The sequence below is a fragment of the Herpailurus yagouaroundi genome, unplaced genomic scaffold, assembly GCF_014898765.1.
Source record: "Herpailurus yagouaroundi ecotype Mexico unplaced genomic scaffold, PumYag 248, whole genome shotgun sequence".
NCBI lineage: Eukaryota > Metazoa > Chordata > Mammalia > Carnivora > Felidae > Herpailurus > Herpailurus yagouaroundi.
The window spans coordinates 2128384-2142402 of record NW_024412465.1 but is presented as its reverse complement, the minus strand read 5'-3'; the positions used below and the strand labels follow the sequence as shown (position 1 = coordinate 2142402).

Here is a 14019-nt window from a genome sequence, read left to right as displayed (position 1 = left end):
GTGCACGGGGCACGCGGGTGTATAGGTAGCTGTTCGCGACCCTGCTGCGCACGGGGCATGCGGGTGTATAGGTAGCTGTTCGCGACCCTGCTGCGCACGGGGCACGCGGGTGTATAGGTAGCTGTTCGCGACCCTGCTGCGCACGGGGCACGCGGGTGTATAGGTAGCTGTTGGAGACCCTGCTGCGCACGGGGCACGCGGGTGTATAGGTTGCTGTTCGAGACCCTGCAGCCAGCTCCTCTGGGTGCATCCTCATACACGGCATTGCTGTGTCGTCTGGCATGTCCATTCGACTCTTTGAGCACCTCCTGTGCTGGTTTGCACTGTGTGTTTCAAAAGCCGTTCGGTCTTGAGGCCCTCGTCTTTGAGGGTTTCGTCTGAGCAGCCCTGAGAGGCAAAATTACAGCATCTCCTGTCCGAACTTGTGTGGAGGAGACGTGCGTTCAGCTGTGGAAGAGCGTTGGCAAAACCTTGGCATATATTATCAGCATTGCTGAGACTTGTTTCTGTCTGCCCTGCAGCTTATTAGGAAAGGCAGGAGCCAAGGTGGAAATAAACGGGACAGGAAGGCCCAGCAACCGGTTGGTCACTGATGGGCAGTTTCTCATGGTTCCAAGGTCGTGAGATGACACCCTCGGGCAGGCCCAGGGCCCAGGCGTCCCATCCCCATCCATCCTGACGTGGCCCCAGCTGGGCACTACCTTTTGGTGGCTCGCCTCCCAGCCTTGAAAATCCGCGGGGCTGGCATGGGGTCCCTGCATGCACGGGGTCTCCTGGGATGCCTTCCCCTCCTGCCTGTTCCCCAAGCCGGGTCAGCTGCCTTTCTGTTGGCGCCTGGCTTCTTGCATCGCTCTTCTGCTGCTCCCCCTGCAGTGTGTCACCTCTGCCTTGGTCTGGGGACAAAACTACAGGTGCTGAGTTCCAGAGGACAGACCCAGGGGGCCATCAGCTTATGGTCTTCAAGCCCCAGCTGTATCGGGGCCGTTATGTTGGGGTTTACTGTCCTATTTTAGACCTCACCTCTGACGCCCGTTTCCTCACCCTCAATACAATCGCATCCCGCTGACAAATTACGAGATTAGGGACTTTATTAGACATAATAGCACAGAAGTGGCTGAGTGACTAATTACAAATTAGTGCTCCTGGCCACTGCCCAGCCATCAACTAGGAAACGAAACATCTCATGGTGCGGTACGCAGAGTCTGTGTGGTACGTCCTTCCGTGTGTGATGGCCTCCATCGCAGGGACCGATAACGGTGATCCTGGGCGCCTTCTGTGAAGACGTACAGAAATTCTCTTCGTTCCCACGTGCCTTCAAACACACCCGCCACTAAGGTTTGTCAAACGGAAATGCTTTTCCTGTGATTTTAAGTCATGCGCCTCACATTTGTTTGCATCTTTTAGACTGAATGAACCTTGTGCATAAAATTATACTTGGAGTACAATTAATTTCGTCGTGGCTCAAATGGGAACCTAAGGTGGGGGGGGGTGGGCAAACATCATCTTGACCTGTGATAACTAGGTATTAGGGATATTTGGAATCATTGAAGTGGCCTTTTTTATATTTTCGACCAACATAACTGTTACTCGGTGATCTCCTTTGAATCCTACCGATAGTTGGTCTATTCATAGAAGCACTTGTGTTTTTTGTTTTTTTTTTTAATTTTTTTTCCAACGTTTATTTATTTTTGGGACAGAGAGAGACAGAGCATGAACGGGGGAGGGGCAGAGAGAGAGGGAGACACAGAATCGGAAACAGGCTCCAGGCTCTGAGCCATCAGCCCAGAGCCCGACGCGGGGCTCGAACTCCCGGACCGCGAGATCGTGACCTGGCTGAAGTCGGACGCTCAACTGAGTGCGCCACCCAGGCGCCCCAAAGCACTTGTGTTTTAATAAGACTTTTAGGGTTCCCTTTCTTTAACCAAACCTATAGCCTCCTCATGTGGGGATACTGTCCCGAGAGAGTTCTCCCTAACAAAACTGATTATATTCGCACAACTCATGCAGGAACCACGTCTGGTTATCCACAAGGAGACACGGTGGTGCTATTTCCTGGCATGTTTCAAGGACAGAAACTCGTGAATGCAATTTCTCTCAATGCAGATAAAATCCAAAGCTGATGGGTCATTTCTGTCTCAGAATCTGAGTCTCTCTCTCTCTCTCTGCCCCTCTCTCACTTGCGTTTGCATTCTCAAAAACAAACGTTAAAAAAATTATAAAGAAACTAACCTTGGGGCGTCTCGGTGGCTCAGTTAAGCATCCAATTTCAGCTCAGGTCATGATCTCACGGTTTGTAGGTTCAAGCCCCTCATCAGGCTCTTTGCTGACAGCTCAGAGCCTGGATCCTGCTTCAGATGCTGTGTCTCCCTCTCTCTCTCTGCCCTTCCTCCGTTCACACTCTGTCTTCTCTCTCTCAAAAATAAAAAGACATTAAAAGTTTTTTTTTTTTTAAAAACTAAAGGAGTTTAATGTTCTAAGTGAATTTTTACAATCCACTCCATTCTTATTTTTCTTGAAATAGTTGGTGAATTACGTGTTCACAGTGTGGAGGCACATTTTCCACGCCATTTAATTCACCCACTTGTACGATTCAGTGGTTTTTATCAGGTTACCAAGCCGTGGGACCTCCTTAAGTCAGTTTTAGAACAGGCTCATCACCCCAGTGAGACCCTTCATGCCTAGTTCCTAATCCCCATTCCTATCCCCTGCCTGAGCAGTTTTTTAAGAAGTCACGTTTTTTTCTATGTTTCATCCCATTTCTTTGAACCCAGGGCGTATGAATATGGCCCTCGGGGCTGTTGACAGTCGTGCAGTTACATCATTCCGCTGCATGACCCTATCATCATTGTCCTAGAAAGACCCAGAACTGAATCGCTGAGGCATGAGGAAATGAATCCTGTGCATGCTGGATGTGCTCTATATCTCCGTGACCCCACTTGGAATGCTCGCCTTGGTCTTCCTTGACACGTTTTTGCTGTTTTCTGCTCCTCCTCCTACCTGCTCATTTCCTGAGGAAATGCCTGTGGCCTTCTTTCCTACACTCGGGCCCTTAGGACTGATTTCCCCTTAAGCAGGCCAGCTCACCTGTCAATGAGACGGCCATAATTTGTACGTCTATGACCGCCATCATTTGAAAAATGGATCATGATTTCAAGAGACACATCTAATAAGAGGGGTAAGGAAAATACAGTGCATATGGGTGCATCACACGGTTGTCAGTTTAACCCCAAACCTGCAATCTGGATATGAGAGCATGCTGGAGAGATTACTTGGGTTAAGAGTTTTCTTTTTTTTTTTTTTTTTTTTTTTTTTTCAACGTTTATTTATTTTGGGGACAGAGAGAGACAGAGCATGAACGGGGGAGGAGCAGAGACAGAGGGAGACACAGAATCGGAAACAGGCTCCAGGCTCTGAGCCATCAGCCCAGAGCCCGACGCGGGGCTCGAACTCACGGACCGCGAGATCGTGACCTGGCTGAAGTCGGACGCTTTAACCGACTGCGCCACCCAGGCGCCCCTAGGGTTAAGAGTTTTCAAGAGCAGCAATCCAAAGTGATGTAATTTGGGAATAGACGACAGGCCCCCAGGCCTGGTGCGGACAATAACTAGTGAGTTCTTACCCACAGATAAGATTGGCACAGATGCCTGGTCTATTGGTAATCTGGGACTTCAGCTATTGGACATCTGTTGGGAGTGTTGCCCGACTAAAAGCTTAATATCTTGTAAACTCTTTTCTTTCTGGAAACTTCATCCCGCGGATACAATATTGCTCTGAAATTGACTGTGACAAACAAGGAAGAATTGCTTGGTGATGTACAAGTGATCATATCCTTGGGTAGAACAGCCCTCCCTCTTTTAAATGTAATGGTAATAGTAAATGACCAACGTACCTTGGCATGGTTCCTGAGGTTTAGAGTCACTTAGACACAAATATAGATGTCCTTTCCTGGCCAGGGACTCTGAAAATGTAATGGCTCGCGTGTTAGGATATACTCAAACATGAAAGTCCGCCATTGCACTCACAAAACCATAAGGGATCCAGAGGATGAGGGAAAGCAGACGGAATTGAGGAAACCAGCATGGTGGGAACCCCCGGCTCTGAAAGGGAACATTTGCCAGGTCGGGGAGGAGAGAGAGAATCATGCCACGAATGGCTTACCTTTCTCCTAGGAGGTCAGGAAGACCCAAAATCCAAAACAAACTGATTGGAACTTGCTGTCTGGTTCCCAGGTCTCCCTTGGCTCAGGTTCCGTGCCCTTGGACGGAACTGCACTGCCTCTGTCGCACCGTCAGAAGCATAGAAACTTACCCCGTTTAGATCACAAGTCCTAAAATGAGGATGTTGGCAGAGCTCCGTGTCTAGGGGATAAGCTGTTGCCTCACATTTTCCAGAGGACACCTGCGTTCGGAGCCTCGTGTCCCTTCCTCATTTTCTCCACACTGTTCCTTCCCTCCTGGCGTCTCCTTCTCTGACTCTGCCTGACCGCCACCCTCTTATAAAGACTGGACCACTAAATTCTCCTCGTGAAATTAATGTGACACTAGAGTTGACAAACTAAAATTTAGATAAAAATTTGAACCATTAAAAAAAGGAAGAGACCCTTGTGATGACATTGGAGTTGGATCATCTCCCCGTCTCGAGATCCTTAACATCATCATGCTTGCACAGTCCCTTTTCATGTAAGGTGACGTAGTCACAGGTTCCTGGGGTGAAGAACGTGGCCATCCTTGGGTTCCATTGAGAATAGACTTTGATCAGAGTTTTCTGTGGGCGTATCACTTAGCTGTAAATGTGTTCAGGGGTACCTTAATAACAACTGCCATTGCTTGCTAAAATGAGGTTATTATATAAGTAATGTCCATGTGTCCACTAACAATCAGTGTGCACATGAGCTTTTCCTGCACCAATTTCATACAATAGAGACATTTTTCTCGGGTCAGTGTTCTTGAGCCGACCTCTGTGGATGCAAAGAGAGACAAAGGTTGACTCCGGAGTAAACTGATTCATTCCGTTAATGAATACGAAGCACTATGTTTATCAGGATGTTCTTGATGACTGGGCATTAACAAAAACATGAAAAGTTTTGTGCTTGCTTTCTTTCTGTCTCTCTCTCTTTTCCATCCCTCCGTCCTTCATCCATCCTTCCTTCCTTCTTTCTTTCTTTCCTTCTCTCCTTCTCTACCAGAGCAACTAACTCTGTTCCGTGATCTTTCCTTTTGGTGTTTGTTTAATGACTTTTAATGGAGCGTACTTTGGGGGAGTGGGAGCTGTTTTTCTGGAGGCCCAGTGAAGAGAGTTTTGGCTCCTGTGAGCTCTCATAATGTTCATGCTCCCGTCACCTGTGGCGGGGGCACCTGAGTCTGTTGCTTTTCCCCTGGCCATTGCCTCTGGTATTATTCTCCTGCATCACGACTTTGTCCTTTCTTTTCTTTGCTGACAGACTTCTCAAGAGTTAGCTCTTTCTGGCAATTGACTTCTGGATTCTTCCCTATTCACTGGCTCTCTGTGGATGGCATAGATGTTCCAACCAGAGTCTCTGAATTCTAAACCCAGCGGGGAATGAAGCAAGGAAAAGTCAGTGTTACCGCTTATTAAAATCATTCCTTGGCAAGCGTAAGGCACTGGAGACTAGCCACCCTTTGCTGTCATGACTGACCAGGGCTCAGCGAGTCCTGGGATGAGGCGAGTGGTGTCAGGTGGACAGCAGAGACCTGGGTTGCGGTGCCCTTTCAGCAGCTCCACGGGTGACATTGGGCAGGCGCCCACCCTTCACAGGCTCCGTCGACGTCCTTGGTTTTTAACTCCCAACGTAACTGCAGTTCTACAGTCAGTCCCTAGGGGTTGAGCCACGACGCCCATGTTCTCCAAAGCTCCCAGGCTAAAACCTGAGATCCAGTGTCCTGGGTTTACATCGGACCATAAGCCCAGGTGTTAATGTAATGAATGATACTGCACTTTTGGGGAGGGTGGGGTTAGGAATCAAGTACGAGGTGATTTATAAAAGTCTTCACATGACAGAGCTGGCATGCACCATAAATTCCCCCAGCCACCCAAGGTTGATAATTTTACAGTGAAAGCAAGTAATGATGAATCTGCCTCTAAATCACATTTTAAAACCCGCACTCAAAAGTTGACAAACTGTCCGCACAAGTCAGACACTACTTACCAGCGTGTTACCAGCAAGCAAAGCCCAGAACCGGTGCTTTTCACGGCTGTCACGTTAGTCGATGCCCTGATTCACCTGTGCCTGTAGACAAGGGGATGTTTAACGTGCACCAGGGAAGCCCTTCCTCTTGGAGTCAGAAGGCAGGTGTGTCTGCCCGTCAAAGAAGAGGAGACTCTGTTCTACGGTAAAGGACACAGAAGTCGTGTTGGGCCATTTGTGTGTTCCAGGTCCTACACACATTAATTCAACGTATGATCACATTTACCGTAAGATGTTGAGATTATAAGACGGGCCTTCCCAATGCTGGGTGCTCGGGGTGAAATGGAATCCCACTTGTGGACGCTTTACTCATTGAAACAGCAGTTAATAGGGCGAGGGCAGGCCAAGAAAGGGTACGAATGAAGAGTCACAGACCGTGGTTTAGGAAGGTAATTGTCCAAGAGGCGTGAACACGAACAACTGAATGATGTGGCCTCAACGAGGACAGGAATCTGCAAAGGTCTGCTGGTGTGCATGGATGCAGGTCTCTGGCCAGAGGCCCATCAGCCCCTGCCACACACCTGCCCATCACCAGAAGACCCCCAGCAGACCCCCTGCAGACCACGAGCTCACGCAGACATCCACTGTTTCAGGCTTATTGAGTTACCCCTGGGCTTTGAAGCCAGCAGAAGTTTCAGGAACCTTGTTGTCAGGGCTGAGATAGTGTCCTATGAGTTGATGCTGGAGGGATGGCCTCTTAAGAAACAATTATCGGGGCGCCGGGGTGGCGCAGTCGGTTGAGCGTCTGACTTCAGCTCAGGTCATGATCTCACGGTTTCTGAGTTCAAGCCCCGCGTCAGGCTCTGTGCTGACAGCTCGGAGCCTGGAGCCTACTTTGGATTCTGTGTCTCCCTCTCTCTCTCTCTCTCTCCCCCTCCCCTGCTCATGCTCTGTCTCTCTCTTTCTCAAAAATGAATAAACTTTAAAAAAAAGAAACAATTATAATTTATTTTGTCATTCCTTCTGTTTTTTAAGGATCGACTCCACTGTTAATTATAATACTTGCCCCACTTATATCTCATATAAAAGAATGAGCATTAGTATAGCCTTTGAAGGTAACTCAAAGGTCTAGACACCGTCAGTAAGGATATGCAGAAGATCATAGATTAAGTAATTGCTAGTGTTTTGCCATATGGGCTTTGTCTGTCCAGCCGGAAAGTTGACGACTGTGTGGGCCTTGCCTTTCATGAGTCAGGTGCCCAGCCGTGCATCTCATAGTGGGGACCAGAAGCTGTCAGGAGCTCGCTGAAAGGAAGCCAGGTAAAACTTCGCACCTGTGCGTTCGGTGTCTGCCGGGATCCGTCACATCCCTCTAGTGCTGGGCTTCCCCTGAGTGAGTTCTATCTCTGTGGCCCCACCATGGGATGGCTAGTCCTTCTCATGAGGTAACGCTAACCGGAAGCTGCATCCGGGCCCCCGGTACAGCTTTTGGAACTGTGTATCTGACTAGATAGATACACGGATTCTAGCGTTAGCTCTGAGCTTTGACCTCTCTGGTCCTTTTACCTGTAACCAAGGGGGAATGTCTTTTGAGAAATACGACCAGTTACTGGTTGGATGTTGGATAGGAAAGTGCTTTGAACAGCAGCGAATGCCTGTAGGTTGTGTGAGCTCCTTGGGGTGGATTCCTGGATGCTGCTTTCAGAAATAGTAGAAATGGGGCCATCTGTGGCAGCCTGCAGACACGAGAGAAGAAGGTGGGTTTGGGGCAGTGCTAGCTTGCCTTGCATTTCCCTGCCTCCCTGGGCTCTGCAACTGAGAGCTGGGGACACCCATCCGTTCTTTTTCCCTCTTCTTTTTTGTTAAAATTCCAGTATAGGTAACACAGTGTTGGAGTAGTTTCACACGTACAATGTAATGATTCAACAGTTCCCTACCTCACCTGGTGCTCATCACAGCAGGTGCCCTCCTTAATCCCCATCACCTATTTCTCTCGTCCCTCCACCCACCTCCCCTCTGGTGACCATCAGTATGTTCTCTGTACTTAAGAGTCTGTTTCTTGGTTTGTCTTTGTCTTTTTTTTTCTGTCTTTATTTGTTTTGTTTCTTAAATTCTACGTGTGAGTGAAATCATACGGTATTTCTCTTTCTCTGACCGACCTACTTCGTTTAGCCTTATGAACTGTCTAGCTCCGTCCATGTCATTGCAAATGGCAAGATTTCATTCTTTTTTACGGCCGACTGATACATGATAGATGGCTGTGTGTAGATACCACAACTTCTTTAACCATCCATCTATTGATAGGTACTTGGGTTGCTTCTATAATTTGACTCTTGCAAATAATGCTGCAGTAAACATAAGGGCGGCATGCGTCTTTTCAAATTACTGTTTTTGTATTCCTTGGGTAAATACCCACTAGGGGAATTACTGCATCATAAAATTCTATTTTTGATTTTTGGAGGAGCCCCCACACTGTTTTCCACAGTGACCGTGCCAGTTTTCATTCCTACCGACACTACAGAAGGGTTCTTTTTTCTCCACATCCTCACCGACACTTGTTGGTTTTGTGTTGATTTTAGCCATTCTGAAAAGTGTAAGGTGATATCTCATTTTGCTTTTGATTTGCATTTCCCTGACGACGAGTGATGTTGAGCATCTTTTCATGTGTCTGTCGGCCATCTCTTCAGAGAAATGTCTGTTCGTGTCTTCTGCCCGTTTTTTTAAAGTTGGATTATTTGTTTATTTGTACGTTAAGTTGTATAAGTTGTTTATAGTTTTGGGATAGTAACCATTGATTGCATATATCATTTGTAAATATCTTCTCTCTTTCAGGAGTTTGTCTTTTAGTTTTGTTGGTTGTTTCCTTTACTGTTTAGAAGTTGTTGTTTTTTTTTTTAATTTTTTTTTTCAACGTTTATTTATTTTTGGGACAGAGAGAGACAGAGCATAAACGGGGGAGGGGCAGAGAGAGAGGGAGACACAGAATCGGAAACAGGCTCCAGGCTCTGAGCCATCAGCCCAGAGCCTGACGCGGGGCTCGAACTCACGGACCGCGAGATCGTGACCTGGCTGAAGTCGGACGCTCAACCGACTGCGCCACCCAGGCGCCCCTGTTTAGAAGTTTTTTTGATGTATTCCCAATAGTTTATTTTTGCTTTTGTTTCCCTTGCCTCAGGAGACATAAGTAGAAAAATGTTGGTATGGCCGATGTCAGACAAATTACTGGCAGTGCTTTCTTGTAGGATTTTTATGGTTTCAGGTCTCACATCTAGGTCCTTGATATATTTTGCATGTATTTTTCTGTATGGCTTAAGAATGTGGTCCAGTCTGGGGACACCTGGGTGGCTCAGTCGGTTAAGCATCCAACTTCGGCTCAGGTCATGATCTCATAGTTTGTGGGTTTGAGCCCCACGTTGGGCTCTGTGCTGACAGCTCAGAGTCCAGAGCCTGCTTCAGATTTTGTGTCTCCCTCTCTCTGCTCCTCCCCTACTCGCACTGTGTGTGTGTCTCTCTCTCAAAGATAAACAAACATTTAAAAATTAAAAAAAAAAAAAAAGAACCTGGTCCAGTTTCATTCTTTGCGTGTAGTTGTCCAGTTTTCCCAACACCATTTGTTGACGAGACTGTCCTTTTCACATTGCGTATTCTTGCCCCCTTTGTTAAAGATTAATTGACCGTATAATCATGGATTTATTTCTAGGCTCTCTATTCAGCTCTGTTGATCCAAGTGTCTGTTTTTGTGCCGGTACCATACTGTTTTGATTACTACAACTTCGTAGTATATCTTGAAATCTAGGATTGTGATGCCTCCAATTTTGTTTTTCTTTTCCAAGATTGCTGTGGGTATTCACGGTCTTTTGTGGTTTCATACAGATTTTAGAATTATTTGTTCTAGTTTTGTGAAACATGCTGTTGGTATTTTCATAGGGATTGCATTAAATCTGTAGATTGCTTTGGGTAGTATAGACATTTTAACAGTATTTGTTCTTCCAGTCCATGAGTGTGGAATATCTTTCCATCTCTTTGTTTCATCTTCAGTTTCTTTCATTAACACTGTATAGTTTTTGGAGTACAAGCCTTTCATCTCCTTGTTTAATTCCTAAGTCTTTTATTATTTTTAGTGCATTTGTAAATGGGATTGTTTTCTTAAGCACCGCGGCTGTTGATTTTTCTGATCAATGACCACTCTTACCTTGCTTTTGCCTGAAGAATTGACACACCTTGGGACCATCAGGCTGAGACTGAAGTCCTCTCTCCCATGGTTTTTGAGGGTTTGCCTAGGATTATAGCTTAGTGGGAATATGGGGCTATTTCATCATATTGTACATGTATTCAGGACTAACGGTCTTATCAGCTCTTGTCTTATGTTGAGTCCCAGGAAATGGTTCTGAGACAAGGTGGGTTTTGGGGGGTGGCGGAGCTCTTAGGATCCACACTTATGAGGATGGTGAGGCAGAGGGGGAAGTTGGGTTGTCATACCCTCGCAACAAGACCTCATCCCGTTTGGGAGGGAGCTCTGGAGCTGGTGTGGCTCTCAGAGTTGTCTCACTTTGCATCAAGGAGGGCACACCTTTAGGACCCAGCCATGGGAATCTCGAGGGATGGGGGATGGCATCGTCTTGGGAAAGGCCACTGTCTCTGGCTGAGAGCAATTCCCAAAGGCACATTCAGCGGAGCACCATCAGTTATCGACACAGCCAGCAGCTGGTGGGAAGGGTGACCTCTGTCCTCACTTGATGTCAGAGCCCATGCTATGGCATCCGCCAACGCTCTTCTGTTTACCAATTCCTCAACACCATCTTCTCCTTTATGTTCAGAAGATGGTTTTCACTATGGATTTCCAATAGCTTCTTGAAGTCTTTCCGTCAACTTTCTCGGTGTTCACACTTGGCTTTCGGTGTTTACTTCTCTACAGAATCTTCTGCTAGCCTATACAAGCAGGTAGGGTTGTCAGCTCATGCACATTTGCCCAGGGCCGTCTCAGTCTGAACACTGGAACTCCTCAGTCCCGGACAGACTGGGAGGATTGATCAGCCTTTGGCAAAGCAATCAGCCAGATTTCCACAACCTGCCTTTCCGTTTCTTTACCGTCTTCGCATGCCATCTCCTTCTGAGGCTTGGCACAATCAGACTTCTTTAATAACCACACTTCTAGGCTCCTGCTGGTGACACATGCTTTCTCTCCTTCCTCTCACTGCTACTCACAGGGTGTCTTGAGTCTTGTTGATGTTTTCCCAGTGCAGTTAAGCCTGATGTCACCACAGAGCCGCCTGGGACTAGCCAGTATCAGAGGCTGGCAGGTTAACCTACCACCTGATGCCTCGAGTCAGTTCACATTGGCTTCTGCTGCCAAATACAGTAAGAAGTTTACAAAAATGTTGTGGCTTCCAGGGCTCGTTGTATCTCAGAATCAAGGGAGAGGGATGGTGGACGTTGATTCCATCCTTAGATTCCTGTTGTGGTTCACAGTCTTATACAACTGAATGGGGAGGGGCAGGAGAGTGATGGACAAATGAGCAGGTAAAGGACAGTTATGGCGATTGTAGGTAAACAGAGACAGAAAGCGGTAATGAAGCATGCTCATGATTTGTGAAGCCACCAACTCGTCAGCATACAGGTTCACGATAAAGCAGCACCCGTAACCTCTTGGTCTTAAATCTTCTTGTTCTGTGACTAGAACTCGGATTATAGTGGTGTCTCAAGAGACTTATGTTCACATAACTTTTCAGAGTAATAGCGGAACCATCACTGGTACATATGTTGTTGCTGTGTATCATTGTTGGAGCAAACTACCTCCCTTATTTTCCTGTCTCTGTGATCATACCCCTTCAGTGATTATGGGACCAGTACCCTACCGTTTCTAAACTTCGACACTTGAGATCATCTCATCCTTTGTGGTGGAGGGCTGGGTGGATGATTCCCTGTGGTAGGGACTGTATTGCACATTGTAGGGTATTTAACAGCATCTCTGGACTCTACCCACTAGATGTTAGTAGAACCCACCCAATCATGAGAACCGGAAATGTCTCCAGATACTGCCTAATGATCCCTGTGGGCTGAAATCACGCCTGGCTAAGAACAACTCCACTGCTGTTTTGAGAAATGTCCTCTGACCATGGGCTTTTAGGTTCTCCTGGGCTGTTTTCCTTCTGCAGGTTGGGTTTCTTGTGGCAATACCACTGTGATAGGCATTGTGACTTAATCTCCTTTGACGTGTTTCTTCTTCTTCATTAGTCACCGAGGATAGCAGGCGCAAAGTATCAAACACGGGTCAAAGGGTTTCCGTGCTGATGTCTCAGCATCTATTTTCTGTAAATAAAAGGGGTGGGCAACCGAGAGGAAAACACCGACTTGCATCTTCCCTGTTTCGCAAGGGGTGGGGGGTCACCCAGTTGTTCAAATCCATATCCATATGATCTTTGTCTCGCCACATAATGTCATGGAGAGTCGGAGGAAGAGATGGCCCTGCGTGGTGGTTCTGTCATCCCAGCAGTGGGAGGTTAAGGATCAATGTTGACAGCACAGCATCCCATTTCCACAAGAATCCAACATGAAATGCCATGCCGGAAGATGCAGGAAGATTGATTACAGTTTCAAATGCCATCTCGGGGGGGGGGGGGGAATAACATTTCTGGGACACTGATTGAACCTGAAAAATTGTTGTTGGAAGCTTAACTTCAGTGAGGCAAGATCTATATGTGTGAAGATCTATAGAATAGTGGTTTTTCTCCAATGTGGTGATCTCTTGTGCATATGACGTATCAAGTGGGATGATACTTCATATTTTACAGCATGAACGATAGATTTATACATTAATTGTTTTAAGGCATATGGTAGTTTTTGTCTAAATGTCCTCAACTCAAAAAAATAAGTATATTCTTCAGTAGATTCAAAGTCATCTTCATAGAGTGTAGGATTCTATACCAGAAGTTGAAAAACTTTTCCTACCGAGGGCCCGATAGTGAACATTTTCAGCATCGCAGGCCAGACAATCTCTTGTGCAGCTACTAAACTCTGTGCTGTAGCACAGAAGCAGCCACAGATTATAAGGAAGCGAATGCATGTGTCTGTGTTCTAATATCCTTTCGTTGTGGACTCTGAAATGTCAATTTAATATACTCTTCACATTGTGCAAAACATTCTTTTCTCAACCATTTAAGAATGTGAATAACATTCTTGTTTCGCTATAAAAACAGGTGGGGGACAGTCCTGTGAGCTGCAGTTTGCAATCCAAGTGCTATTTGGAAAATATTTATTGACAGCTTACTACGGCACATGAATGGCGTCTGCTGTCTTGATCCTTAGAGGCTGCGGGACGGACAGATACCAAATAAAAAGAAACCACGTATATAAGTTATTGGAAATAGTGATAAATGCTCTTCAAGGGAAACAAGATACTATGACAGCTAACCATGGAGGGATCTATTTGCTTTGTATTGGTAATCAGGGGGGGCTTCTCTGAGGTGGTGGCTAGTCAGCTGTGACTTGTAGCTAACCAGGGTTTGGGCAGAGAGTGGAAAGAAGAAACGTGCAGGAAGGGAGATCCTCCCGGCAGGAAAGAGCATGTTCCCCTGCAGTTTTTCACCATGTGCTCATTCAGTGTCTGACTCTTCTTCCTCTGAATGAATTCACAGGATGAGCCTGGTGCCCCTCATCCGTGTCTGCTGAGGGCCCCTCACATCAGTGTGCCTGCACATGATGCTGTCAGGAAGCTCAGATCCTTGAGGACAACTACCCAAGACGGTCTTCCGTTGCTACAGGGTGAGTATAAGAGGTGCCCGCGTACGTCCCTTCCTTCCGAATGGATCACTGCCTGTTCACAAAGTGCTTGCCTCGCCCCGAGCGTTGGTAAATCATGCCTGAGTACCTGGTGA

The 14019-nt window shown here is 46.8% G+C and overlaps 1 protein-coding gene across 3 annotated transcripts in view; it reads left to right on the top strand.

Annotated features, from left to right (window-relative positions):
• STS (steroid sulfatase) overlaps positions 1–14019 on the top strand; it is a 160356-nt gene that overhangs the window by 22510 nt on the left and 123827 nt on the right. For all 3 annotated transcript variants that reach the window (XM_040460157.1, XM_040460156.1, XM_040460158.1), the window contains exon 2: positions 13780–13906. The gene's annotated coding sequence lies outside the window, so the exon portion shown is untranslated. The remainder of the gene's footprint in view (positions 1–13779; positions 13907–14019) is intronic.